This window comes from Orcinus orca, chromosome 3, assembly GCF_937001465.1.
Source record: "Orcinus orca chromosome 3, mOrcOrc1.1, whole genome shotgun sequence".
In the NCBI taxonomy this organism is placed as follows: Eukaryota; Metazoa; Chordata; class Mammalia; order Artiodactyla; family Delphinidae; genus Orcinus; species Orcinus orca.
The window spans coordinates 147,149,989-147,165,080 of NC_064561.1; the positions used below are offsets into that span (position 1 = coordinate 147,149,989).

At 35.0% G+C, this 15,092-nt stretch overlaps 1 pseudogene; it reads left to right on the forward strand.

Moving 5' to 3' along the window:
* Positions 1–5,044: 5,044 nt before the first annotated feature.
* Positions 5,045–6,941, forward strand: LOC101280124 (peroxiredoxin-4-like; annotated as a pseudogene).
* The last annotated feature ends 8,151 nt before the right edge of the window (positions 6,942–15,092 follow it).

The following is a 15,092-nucleotide window of genomic DNA, read 5'->3' on the forward strand; positions in this document are numbered from 1 at the left end:
AAAACTTAAAAAAAAAGTTCCTATTGTCCTTTATTTTTCATAGGCAGTGCAAATGTTAACCTTATTTTTATCCTTTATTTTAATTTATTTATTTATTATTATTATTTTTTTTGCGGTACGCGGGCCTCTCACTGCTGTGGCCTCCCCCGCCGCGGAGCACAGGCTCCGGACATGCAGGCCCAGCAGCCATGGCTCATGGGCCCAGCCGCTCCACGTCATGTAGGATCCTCCCGGACCGGGGCACGAACCTGTGTCCCCTGTATCGGCAGATGGACTCCCAACCACTGCGCCACCAGGGAAGCCCAATCCTTTATTTTAATAATACAGTGTATTGACTTTATATACATAAAGAATTTTAGTAATTGTAGTTCTTTTCATGGTACTGTAGATATTAGTGTCCACTCCACTAATTTTCTCTTTCCTCCTCCCTGCCAATACCTCAAGAATATCTGAAAGTACCTCAAAAGTACCTCAGAATATCTCAGAATCCAATTCAAAATTTGTATTAAATATATTTTTTAGAAAGCTTTCGTTGGTTAGTTTTGGTCACTGAAAGTTTGTCGTTAATTAAATTCATCAAAAGAAAAAGAATGTCAGTTCTGCTCACTTATTCCCTGGGTTTTCATCTTTGAGGCATTTAAATAGATTTATGCAAATTATTTACTGAATATCTACTTCTTTATAGAAAATGAATCTTCTCTAACTGAACAAGTTATGCAATGAATTAGGGACTTGCTTCCCGTTAGCATGTTTAGGTGGCAGCAAGTTCAAGTGTGTGTTCCAGTATTTATTAAAAGGCACACTGACCTATTATAGCTTTCTCTGAATTTATATTTATTGAATGACTGAAAAATAGATGAATGACTCAATTATTTTGGAATCTTAAATTATACATATTTATGTACTATCTACTTTGATTTTGATTAATTGCGAATTTATCTTCTCTAGCATAGATAAAAAGAAAACTGGAACTATCTATGTGCATTTCTTTCACGTGATATTTAGGAATGTATTTGCAGTATACCTGAAAGGTCAGTTACATGCTCAGTTTATCAGCTGAGTTCTTTATTGAGGGTATATCATATTATTAAATAGTAATAAACACATTTGTTGAGTGCTTAGCATGTGACAGGTACTGTGCTAAATACTTTGAAATGTGTTATCTCATTTAATTTCCACATCATCTTATGCTACAGAAACTATTAACTACTTTTTTATAGATGAGGAAACTGAAGCTTGAGAGATTAGGTATTTGGATCTGGGATTGAAATCCAAGGAGTCCTCCTCAAGAGTCTAGGTTTAACTACGTTGAACAGCTTTGGCCTGCTACTTAGGTGCTTCTTAGAAAAATGAGGCTATTATCTGTTAACTGTCTTTCTTTAAAAAAAATTTCACTCCTTTCGATGGTCAGTTAAATAATAAGTTCCATAATTTTATTCTTAAGGCTTATAGAACCTATTCTGTGGCATACTTGTGTTCCTGCAGTGGTGCTGGGGAATCAATATACTTCTGTTTGAGAGTTTTCATTGTTTTCTCAATAACTAGTGTGACCATAAAATTTATGATCCAAACACTGAGAATGAAATAAAGTGCTGTTTGTAATTTTACCAGGACAAACAGAAAACAGACTAAGTCACATTTTTAGCCTGTAGGTAGGAGCTAAGTACTTTATGGATGATCTAGCCTAGACACAGCAGTAATATCTGCAATTTTGAGTAATACACACTTTGAAATTTACCTCCAAGGAATGACCTATCTTTAGCAAATGCCAGGTGAGTTTCACTATAGAGATGTGCCTATAATGAGACAATTTAGTAAGCTTAAAGATTTATTACTTTTCAAAAGTAGTATGATTAAACTGTATCAGCATTTGAAAATGTGATTCACAAGTTGTAAGAGAAGCTGGGAAAGAAAGTCCTGTTTTTGATGGCCTGTGAAACGAACTAGACAATTCTTTGGACTTGCTTACCTTCATGATTAATGTGTCATAATGATAATATCTATATAATTCTCAATAAATCAGGAATGCCTGATTATGCCCTTATAATAAAATTTACTTATGAAATCAGTGAACATCACTCATGACTAACATTGTCAAAATTACTTTTAATCACATGATTAACCTGTAACATTTATATTTCATTATTTCTCATGTCCCAAATGGGAGAATGCTAGTGAAACTTGTTTAGGATATTGGTTAAAGTCTATATATTATTTTGGTGTGTTATCTATTAAGAACTTTTGCTTATAAAAATTGATTTTGCTATTTAATTTGTAATTTACCTCAGAAAATAATTAGCACAAATTCTTATTTTTCTAAAGTTTATTTGATAAACAAATGAAAATATTAGACTTATTACATATATAATTAACTATAATGCTATGTAATGGTTTAAAAATACCATAAAATATGATGCCATGAACTGTTTTTGTGTCTCTTAAGATAGAAATTTGACCATAAACTTTACTTTTTTTTTTTTTAAATCAAGGACCATGGGTTTATTATGACATATTTCCTAGTAGTTGTAATTTTTTTTTAGCATGTGTGTCTGAATTCTCATTAATGTCTTTCTGTATTTATGTAAACAGCACAGAAAATGTTTGTATTAGAATGTTTAAAAATGTTTTTGTTGCATAACTCAAAGGATATGCCTAATATGTATTTAAATTCAATAAAATGTACTCTGAATTAAAAATTTAAGTATTATAAAACGTATTTTAAATTTTTAATAATCACTTAAATGTGAATTTAAAGGCACTAGATAATAGAAAACACTGACTTTTTGATTTTTGATTATACACCCAGGAAATTCAAGTTTTGTAAAACAATTTGTGCTTCTCAAGTCCAACAAAAAAAACTGCCTACAGCTGGGATTCTGTATTTTGACACATCAAATAGAAAGTTAGAAAGGAATTTTCAAAACATATCAAGATATGTTTAGAAAATTTAAGACAACTGTGGCCTTGACAAAAATGGACATTTAAAATGAAATTAATGTATAGAACATATTTGCTTGTTGTCCTGGGTGATTTTTTTTTCCAACATTGCAATGTCATTTTCAATTAGTTTAGCAAAAACAGTTACAAAATATTTCAAAATCTGTATTCTATGAAAATGTCTACTGCTACAAAAGAGAATCAATATTCCAAACAGAGCATTTTAATGGTCCTGCCAGTCAGTCAAGGTAAAAAGAAAAACACATTAGGGAGAATAATAGCATATTTTACTATATATTACACTTGACTCTTACTTTAATTGAAATAATTAAATATATATATTAAAATGATGAACGGCTAATAAAGAAGTGTTTGTGTTGTAAAGCATATGAGGCCAATTTAAAAGGAGTGAGTAATTGTATTTGGGCAGTGACTAGATTAAAAAAAAGAAGAAATGATTGGGGAGATCCATGTCTGGAAAGACGTAGTTGACATATTTTCCTCTGTTCCTCCATCCAAGTATAGCTAACAATCTGTGCCTTATTAAATAAGTAAATATTTAATATTTACAGTAAAATATTCTGAAAAGTGAGGACAAGAATGCAGATCAACTAGGAACTTTGGGAAACAAGTTATGACACACCAATGAGATTCCTGATTCTAGGTGCTAGAGAAGCCAACAGCCTGGAAAAACCAATGGGTTCAGGTACAGAAAGCTCTCCTCTCTTTAGCCAAAGAACCAGGAAAGGAAAAATCTAGCGAGGCAGAAAGACATTTAGATAATAAGTATTCTTCTCCAGCCAAACACCACCACTGTGACTCCCCCATGCACAACCAGCAGCAAAAGTTGAGTGGGGAGCTGAGACTTTTAACCCACCTGGTGGTAATAAGGCACCTCTCCCACTCCTAGTGGAAGGCTGAATTCCTACTTCCATCCTAGAGGGACAAGGTACCCCTCCTTCCCTGGATGTCAATGGAGGCAAAAGAACTTGGATTTCCAACTCTACCTGACAGTAACCAGGTGAAGTACCCCTTTTCCCACCAAAGTGTCTCACAATACCTAAAGTATCCGGGTTTCAATAAAAACCTCACTCGTTTTACCATAAATCATGAAAATGTCTCGCTGAATAAGAAAAAACAATCAACAGATGCCAATACCATGATGAAAAGAGAATTATCTGATGATGATTTTAAAATAACCATCATCAAAATGCTTCAGTGAGCATTTATAAACAAATGAAAAAAAAGCAAATAAATAAAAAGTATCAGAAAATAAATAGAAGGTATAAGGAAGACCCAAATAGAAATTTTAGAACTGAAAAATACAATAACTGATTTTTTTTTAAAAACTCAGTAGATAAGCTCAACAGCAGGATGGAGATGATAGAAGAATATATCAGTCATACTTAAGACAACAATAGAAATTGCCCAATCTACAACATAGGTCATCTAGACTAAAAAATATGACAGAGCCTTAGGGACCTGTAGGATAACAACAAAAGACAAACATTTGTGTTACTGGAGTCCCAGAAGGAGAAGGGAAATGGCAGCACTGAAGATGTACTCCGAGAAATAAATAATGGCTGAAACTTTCCCCAAATTTGGCAAGTGACATAAACCTACAGATTCAAGAAGCTGTGCAAATAACACACCAAAACCCAAAGAAATCTATGCCAAGACACACTGTAATCCATGTTGTGAAAACTAAAAATAAATAATCTTGAAAGCAGCAATACAGAAACACCTTATCTGCTGGGACAAAAACAAACTGAATGACAGTGGGTTTCTTATCAAAAACCATGAAGGACAGAAAGAAGAGTCACAGCATTTTTCAAATGCTCAAAGTACTGTAAATCCAAAGTTCTATATCTGGTGAAATGATCCTTCAATAATGAAGTAGAAATCAAGACATTCTCAATGAGGGACAGCTAAAAAACTTTGTCACCATCAGACCTACCCTAAAAGAATGGCTAAAGAAAGTTCTCTGCAGGGGGTGAGCAGGTGGGGCTCATACCTATGTGGCCGGGTGGGGAGCCCGGGGGATGGGGGAATGAGGAGGCGGGGCAGGCCTTGCAACACCGTGCTTCGGCTCACATGGGCATTGGGTGCACGGTTGCAGCTGCCTGGTGGGGGGAGAAGTGGCGCTCGAGCCAAGGGACGTGCAACTGCCCTCGCGTGGTCATGGAGGCGCTGCAGCGGCTACCGGCAACCACTTCGGGCCCTGGCTGGAGCCGAAAGCTACTGCTGCTGCTGCTGCTGCTGTTCCTGCTGCCGGCCAAAGCTCTGTGGGTCTTGGAGGTGGAGGAGAGGACCCCAACCCATGAAGAGGAGTGCCACTTCTATGCGTGTAGACAAGTGTACCTGGTGGGTACACACTCCCTGCACCTCAGCAAAGCCAAGATTTCCAAGCCAGCACCTTATTAGGAAGGAACAGCTGTGATAAATGGAGAATTTAAGCAGCTGGAAGTTAACTGACTATTGTGGGAAATACCTGTTTTTTTTCTTCTACCCACTTGATTTCACTTTGTGTGTCCAACTGAAATCAGTTATTCTTTGGTAATAGAACTGAGGAATTCAGATCCATAAACACTGAAGTGGTAGCATGCTCTGTCGATTCACAGTTTACCCATTTGGCCTGGATTAATACCCCTCGAAGACAAGGAGGACTTGGGCCAATAAGGATTCCACTTCTTTCAGATTTGAACCATCAGATCTCAAAGGACCAGAGCGTATATCTGGAAGACTCGGGCCACACTCTTAGAGGTCTCTTCATTACTGATGACAAAGGAATCCTAAAACAGATTACTCTGAATGACCTTACTGGGAGTAGATTTGTGGATGAGACACTGCGTTTGGTTCAAGCATTCCTGTACACCGATAAACATGGAGAAGTCTGCCCTGGTGGTTGGAAACCTGGTGGTGAAACAGTAATCCCAGATCCAGCTGGAAAACTGAAGTATTTTTATAAACTGAACTAAAAAATACTTCCTCAGTTCTTGATGCTTGAAACTTCTCAATAAAGTTCAGTATTTTATTACCAAAAAAAAAAAAAAAAGTTATCTGAAGAGAAAGCAATTGTAAAAGAAGAAATTTTGGAACATCATGAAGAGAGAAATAACAATGGAAAAGAATAAAAATATCAGTGAATACAATAGACTTTCTTCTCTTGATTTTCTCTATTATTTTTTACTGTTAAAGCAAAAATTACAACATTGATCTGGTTGTCAGTATAATGTAAATGTAAAGGAAATATTTAATATGTGTACATAATAAATGGGAGTGTAAAGGGACATAAAAGAAGATAAAGTTTCTACACTCAAACTGGTAAAATGTCTACATCAGTAAATTGTAATAAGTTATGCATTATGATACCTAGAGAAACCACTAACAAAGATATACAAAGCTATTATAGATAAATCAAAATGGAATGTAAAAAAATGTTCTAGTAACCCACAGGAATGCAAGAAAAAGAAAACAATGATAAAACAGTAAAGTAAAAGGATGGAAATATATGCCATGTAAACTTTAATCAAAAGGAAATAGGAGTGGAGACTATTACTATCCAAAGAAGTGGTTGTCAGAGCAAAGATAATTACCATTAACAGAAAAGGACAATTCATAATGGTAAAAGAATCAACCCACCAAGCAAATGTAGACCAACAGCAGAGTTGCAAAATATGTGAAGCAAAACTAATAGAACTGAAAGAAGAAATAGACAAACCCACAATTACAGTTGGAGACTGCAACGTCCTTCTCTCAACTGATAGAACAACTAGACAGAAAAAATGGCAAGCATGTAAAATAACAACACTGTTACCAAATACAAGTTCTTGTGCCCCACACACAGTGAGGACAAACTGAAACATGAAACGTCAGAGTTTGGAGCAGAGAAATGTTTATTACAGAGCCATACAAGGAGACAGGTGGCTTGTGTCCAAAAAGCCCTGAACTCCTTGAATGGCTGCAGCAAAGCACTTTTAAAGGCAAGGTGGGGGGAGGGGGGGAGAGTGGTTAGTTGCTACAAACTTCTTGGTGTTGAAACCCTTTGTTCTTGCAGCTGTCCACGAAGGTCAGGTCAAGATGTTCCTGTAAAGCTCCAACACATGCTATACTCTGTTGTGCAACTTTTTATCTCTATATGAATGGACTCTTACAGGTCAGAGCCCTGAGAATAGGGCTCCTATATATTTCAGGCTATAGGCAACATTCTTTTTTTTTTTTTTTAGGCAACGTTCTTTTACAAAAGCTGCAGAGCCAGCATGATTAACCACAGGCAACAAAGCACAAGGTTAAAGTAAAAGGAACAGATCCAATATGGAGTCGGATTTGTTCTTCCCTATTACAACACCATCAACAAATAGTATCTAATTTACATATATGGAACACTAACACAAAACAGCAGAACATGTGCCCATGGAACACATACCAAGATAGATCATATCTTGGATCATAACCCAAACATCAACAAATTAAAAAAAAAACAAAAACTAATGTCAGAGTATTTTTTTCATCCAAATGGAATCAAAGTAGAAATCAGTAACAGAAAGCAAACAGGAAATCTCTAAACTTGAAAGTTAAACAATACACTTGTAAATAACCTATGAGTCAAAGGGGAAATCTCAAGGGAAATTTTAAAAATACATTAAACAGAAAGAAAATGAAAATACAACATCAAATTTATGGGATACAGCTATTGCAATGCTGACAGGGACATTCATAACATTAAATTCTTACATTAGAAAAGAGGAAAAGTCTGAAATCAATCTAAGCTCTCACCCCAAGAAACTAGAAAAAGAAAAAATAAATCCAAAGCAAGCAGAAGGAAAAGAATAATATATATAAGAACATAAATCAATGAAATTGAAAGTACAAATAATAGACAAAATCAATGAAACAAAAATCTGGTCCTTTGAAAAGGTCAATAAAATTGACAACCTCCAGCAAGACTGACAAAGCAAAAAGAAGACAGAAATTACCAATATCAGGAAGGAAACAAGGCAATATCATTAGAGAACCTGCAGACATTAAAAAGATAATAAAGATATAGCATGAACAACTCTGCCCACATAAATTTTGACAATTTAGATGGAACAAACTACACAATTACCACACAAACAAATCACACAATGTACAAAAGTTAATAGAATTGCTCTACAATTATTAGGGAAATTAAATTGATAATTTAAAACATATCAAAAAGGAAATCTCCAGGCCCAAATAATTTCACTGGTGAATACTACCAAACATTTAAAGAGAAAATAACACCAATTCTTCATAATTTGTTTCAGAAAATAAAAGAGGAACAAACATTTCCCAATAATTTTTATGAAATCAGTGTTACCCTTACACTAAAACCAAAGATAGTACAAAAGAAAACTATAGACCAATACCCCTTGTGAATATAGAGCAAAAATCCTTAAAAATATATTACCAAATGGAACTTAGCAATATATAAAAAGAGTTATATACCATGACCAAGTGGAATTTACTCCAGGGATGTAAACTGGCTCAATATTTTAAAATCAATCCTTGTAATCCACCATATTATCAGTGTAAAGGAGATAAATCACAATTATCAACAATTGGTGCAAAATAAGCCTTTGACAAAATGCAACACCCAATCATGATAAAAACTCAGAAAATGAGGAACAGAGGGGAACATCCTCAACTTGATGAAGAACATCTACACAATCCAATAACTAACATCATACTTAATGGTGAAACTGGAAAGCTTTCTTTTTAAGTTTGGGAACAATGCAGTGGTGTCTCCTATCCCCACTGCTAGTCTACATATTACAGGAAGTTCCAGGAAGCTCAATAAGGTAAGAAAAAGAAATAAAAGACACACAGATTGGAAAGGAAGATATAAATCTGTACATATTTGCAGATGATGATGGTCTACATAAAAAATCCTAAGAAATATACCAAAAACTTCTAGAACTGATATTTAACAGTTTACAGTTCAGTAATGTCTTAAGATCCAAGTAAAACATACAAAGATTAATTGTATTTCTATATAAAAGCAATGACCACTCAAACTGAAGTTAAGAATATGATACCGGGGCTTCCCTGGTGGCGCAGTGGTTGAGAGTCCGCCTGCCGATGCAGGGGACACGGGTTCGTGCCCCAGTCTGGGAAGATCCCACATGCCGCGGAGCGGCTGGTCCCATGAGCCATGGCCGCTGGGCCTGCGCGTCCGAAGCCTGTGCTCCGCAACGGGAGAGGCGACAACAGTGAGAAGCCCGCGTACCGGAAAAAAAAGAAAGAATATGATACCGTGTATAATCTCTAGAAATCAAAAAGATTAAAGACATGTATAAATCTAACAAGACATGCACAGGACTCCTATGCTGAAATCCACAAAACAGAAAGAAACCAAAGGAGATCTAAATGAATAGATATTTGGTGTTTGTAAATTGGAAGACTCAACAAAGTAGAGATGTCAGTTTTCCCCAGAGTGATATACAGATTTAATTATCATAATCCAGTAAGGTTTTTTCCTGAAGATAATTATTAAATAATAAATAAATAAAGCAAAATTATTCTAAAATTTATTTGGAAAGGAAAAAAGAATAGCTGAAACAATTTTGAAAAATCAGAATAAAGGAGGAATCGCTTCATTCAATTTCAAGATTATACAACTGTTACACAAGACTGTGTGGTACTGACAGAAGGATAGACATACAGAACAATGGAATAGAATAAAGAATTCAGAAATACTCCCACACAAGTACTGCCAAAGAGTCTTTTCAACAAATGTTGCTGGAGGAATTGGTTATCCAAAAAGATGACCCTCATCTTAAACCTCACATGTTACGCAAAAAATATCTCAAAATGGATCACAAATTTCATTACAAGGCTTAAAGCTAAATCTTCCACATCCATGTTCATACAGCACTATTCACAATAGCCAAGAGGTGGAAGCAAAGCAAACATCTGTTAAGAGATGAATGGATAAACAAAATGCAGTAGAGTCATACAATGGAATTTATTCAGCTTTAAAAGAGAAGGAAATCCTGTTACCTGCTACAACATAGATGAACCTTGAGGAATTATGCTAAGTGAAATAAACCAATCACAAAAAAGACAAACACTGTATGATTTCACTTCTGTGAGGTATCTAAAGTTGTCAAATCCACAGAAACAAAGGAGAATGGTGGTTACCAGGGGCTGGGGAGGAGGGGAAAAAAGGAGTTATTTAGAGGGTATAGAGTTTTAGTCCTGCAAGATGAAAAAGTTCAGAAGATCTATTTAACAACAATGTGAATATATCTAATACTACTAAGCTGTACACTTAAAAATGGTTAAGGTGGTGAATTTACATACTTTTTTTAAACCACAAGAAAAAAAAGAATGACAGGGTAAAAAAATAACCTATATATCCTTTGGGAGAAAAATAGGATAAAATCTTCAGAAACTAGGGCTTGGTAAAGAGCACATAGGAATGACATCAAAAGAACAATCCATAAAAGAAAAAACTCGTAAATTATAAACCATCAAAATTATAAACCTTTACTCTGCAAAAGACATTCTTAAAAGGATGTGAAGACAAACTACACACTGGGTGAAAATATTTGCAAGTCACATATCTGACAAAGGACTCATATTTAGAATATATAAAGAATTCTCAAAACTCCACACTAAAAACAAAACAATCGAACTAGAAAATGAGCAAAAGGCATTAAGAAACATTTCACCGAAGAGGATATATAGATGGCAAATAAGTACATACAAAGTTGTTCAACATCACTAGTTATTATGGAAATACAAATTAAGATCACAATGAGCTATCACTACATACACATGAGAACAGCTAAAATAAAGAATATCAAAAACACCAAATGCTGACAAGGATGCACAGAATGAAATCTCTCATATATTGTTTGTGGAAATGTATAGACACTCTGAAAGATGGTGTAAGAGCTTCTTAAAAATAATAAATATGACCCAGCAATCACATTCCTAGGAATTTATCTCAGAGAAATTAAAACTTAGGTTCACACAAAAAACCTGTACATGATTGTACACAGCAGCTTTAATTATAATATTAGTTTTTGCTATGACTATAAAGAGGTAGCACTGGATATGACTATAAAGAGATAGCATTAAGAAGATCTTTGCAATGAGGTGTTAGTTTTGTATCTTAGTGGTTACATGAACCTACATATGTGATAAAAAACAACTAAATATTATACCAATGTCAATTTCCTGCTCTTGATATTGTGCTATAATTATTTAATTTGTAACCATTGGGAGAAATGGGATTAGGATAAATGGAACCTCTATCTTTGCAATTTCCTATGAATCTATAATTTTTTCAAAATAAAATGTTTAAAAAATGTTTGAATCAACTTAGTCTAAGCATTAAGTGATTAGAATTAGAAAATAATATGGTAGAGACTTTTTCCTTTTTTATTTTAAATTCACTTAAAAAATCAACCTAAAAAGTCAGCTAAAATCACTGACAAAAAAGCAAAGTATAGGATTAGTTATAAGCCCCTAGGCTCACATTATAATACCTTATCATTTAGTACTTGCCAAAAAGAAGAGAAAATCTATTTTTATTCTTATTTAAATGACAATAAATGTTTATAAGTTCCTCCCCATCACTGAATTGACAATATTTATGTACAAACTTGAGAAAGATCATCTGAGCATAAGAATCTTTATTCTGTGCTATTGTAGTACAGATAAAAAAATGCTGCCTGCCATTCTAGTAGACAATGAATGTTGCTGTCCATCAAGCTATCAAGCCATCAAGTCATCAGCCACTGTGGCTGCCCCCAAGGGTGCTCCCTGAGGGGAATACAGGATGGAGAAAAACAGGATATTGGACCTAGATAGTTAAGATGCATATCTAAGGAATAATTTCAACAGCCCAGACTCTTACATCATATAGGAAAGCACTAAAATCATTAACTTGAGAGGTCTGTATTTTTTGTGATCAGCAGTAATCTTTTGATGTTTGACTACATGTTTTTGTTTTTTTCAGAAAAGACTTCTACATATCCTGGCTCCTCCCTTACTTCTTCGGAATAGTTCCTCACAGCTACCGGAGAGGCTGTCTCCCAGCCTTTAATTCTCCTAAGGTCCTCGAATAAATGTAACTCACAACTTTTAGGTTGTGCGTTTTTCTTCAGTTGACAGTAGTTATAAAAGGGATGGAAATTATTTATATTAAACCTTTCATGTTTCCTAACCATAGCTACAAGAGCCACATTAGCTTTCTGCTGACCAAAAAAAAAAAAAAAAAAAAAAATTGTTTTATTTTGGAAATAAATCCATAATCAAGGTTGAATCAAAACCTTGCCCATTTATAAAAATATATCGGTATACACAAAATACCAGAGTATATATATATATCCCCATTCATATCACCTCCCTATCCTAACTATACTCATATATTTGTTTATTTGAATAGGGGTTCTGGAGCCATTATAGTTGTTACCGTTTGGAACAGGAGATAAGAGTGATCAATCAGGGTCAGTGTTCACAGTGATTGCAGTGGCAGGAGACAATACAAGTTCACAAGTGAGAGAGACAACTGTTGATGACACTCTTCTAGGTCAGTTAGCTCAGAAAGCATTAACATTCTGTGTTACGAAATATTCTATGTTTTAAAAACTTCTGAAATTCTGAAAACAATGATCAAATTATAGTCTAATTTTGCTCTCAGTGATGCCCTGAAGGTTCCTTAGTTGGTGCAAACAAAAATCTTTAGTTAAATAATAAAAAAAAAAGTTAGTTTAAAGCACTATAAAAAATAAGTATATTTTACCTAAAGAGAAATCAAAGCTTTGCATTTTTTAAATGTTATAAAAGTATACGAAGAAATGACAGAAACAATACAAATTTATATGGGGAAAACCACAATTAAGAAAATTAATCCTCATTCATTGATATTAGATTTCTGTTTTCACACCTATTAAGTGGTGCCTTGCTATTTTCAATGGTATTGTTTTGAGCTTAACAATTCATGGTGAAATTACAGTTTGAGTTCATGATGCAAAAATGTGTCCATTAAAGTCAGTTGTAGAAAGAAATGATGACATTCCCTTTTGAAATGGCAGTAAACATCATATCATTTTGGGCTCGTAATCTGGCTTTAAACCATGTGAAATTTATCTGTCATTCTTACTTTTCTGTTTTAATTATAGAAGTTTGCCAAAGTGCTAATTCTTTTGTATCTGTGTCCCTACCATTGTGCACACAGACTAAATGGGCCCCAGTTACTGTAATAATATGTTTCAGAAAAGCAATCAGTATCCATAGGATTAAGCTTAGGCTGGAAACTTCTCAACCCAAATGAGAGTTTGGGCTGAGAAATGAGCCCAAAAGACAGGAGCTGAAAGCCCTTGCACTGGGCTGACTTGAGAAAGAACGTTGCCAAATGAGTGGACTATGACACAGTTGAATTTTGCAAAATCCCGGGAGCTGTGGCAAATGAGCTTTGAACCACTGAGATCATAAATAAAAACATGCTCATTTTTTATCAATTTTCCTTTTACGCCACACATAATAGAATGTGGTAGAGTTATATTTAAGTTATACCTGGCAAAATTGTTGCTAATCAGTATCTAGTGAGGAAGGAAGCCAGGCATCAGCCAGCACTTTGCTTTAGCCTTAGAAACCCCAAGAACTTACCTTTGGGGAAGGAAGTTAAGGTATTTAAGAGAGATCATAATTTGAAGCTAGCTTGTTTTCTTGGAATTAGGTCACAGTTGGGCTGACAGGAAAGCATCTGTTTACTCACATGTTTCTTCCCAGGCTCTTTCCCACCCCAAATCCTAGTTTTGGGTGTCTTGAAAGACAGAATAGGAATTGCAAGAATGTGGGAATTAAATTCTTGAATTTAAATTGTACAGAGCATTCTTTTCACTTCATTTCATATCCTCTTCTGTGACAATACCAAGAGCATTTCTGCAATAAGTGTTATTGAAATTTTCCTTGCTCATTTTTTTAGTCTGTGTTTGTAAAAAGCCCTTAGCACCACTTAAGATTCAATTAACATTGTTATGACAAAAGATTCAATTAACATTGTTATGACAAATATTTTATATACGTTATTTCATTCAAATCATGGGAATGACTGTAAATGCTCTTAGAAAGGCTGGTTTATGCCTTTCACAAGCAACTGTTGAGGATTTACTTTGCTCAGCAGTGTGCTGGCCACTGGGAATACACGGATGAAAGAAGCAGGTCCTAAAGAATTTACAGGCTAGTGCTGGGGAAAAAAAGAAACAGCAATTTTCAGTACAATGTGAAAAATGCTTTCTTCTTTGCGGAATACTTTCTGGACTAGAAACAGAAAATACAGAAGAGATCTTCATTAAAATGGAATGACCTTCCCACAGGCTTTAGTGCAGAAAAGAACACCTTCTCAAAAATTCTCAATTTTAACAATTCCTGACAGTTTTCCAGAGTCTGGGCTCTTAAATGTCAGGTCCCTCTAGTTTGTCCCTACAACTTCCTTCTTAGGCTATGATGCTGCTGCCTCAGCTATACTGCCTGGGTTAATTGCCACTATTTTGGACACAGCCCCGGTGCCCTGAATTTTGGAAGAGGCCTCTGCTTTCTTTCTGCTTCATTCTTAGATGTGGAATAGTTCCTTTCTCTTTATTCATCATGACATAGAGAATATTTATCCAGATGTTACTGAAGGCTTGACCATACTGGATGAGAAGTACAGCATAGAAAATAATTTATAATTACTCCAAGGTTGCAGCCCTATACTACAGAGTTCTTACCCAGCTTCATTCCTGTTTGAATCCAGCCTGCCTCCACCAATAGGAGAACTACCAGTGTCTCTCTCTCAGAGCCCAGGCCACATGTCCAAAATACTCAGAAAAGATGAAAGCTTTTCAAACTTCTCTGCCTGTGGTGCACCACTGGAGGCTCACTTTCTTCCCCAAAATTGACGTCTTTCCAGTGTGACTGACTGTAGGATAATTCATTGAGGGAAAATTCCACTCTTCATAAAACAATCACAGCCAAACAATCCTACAGTCATGTGAGATCAGTATATTTCCTGAATTCTGAATTGTATAATGTGGGATTATACCTTGGCCAAAACAGTCAAGTTCAGGATGGGATACACAGAATTCACTGCATTTCCATTTTGGTCTCTTCCCATCAAATTAAAAAGAAGACTAAAT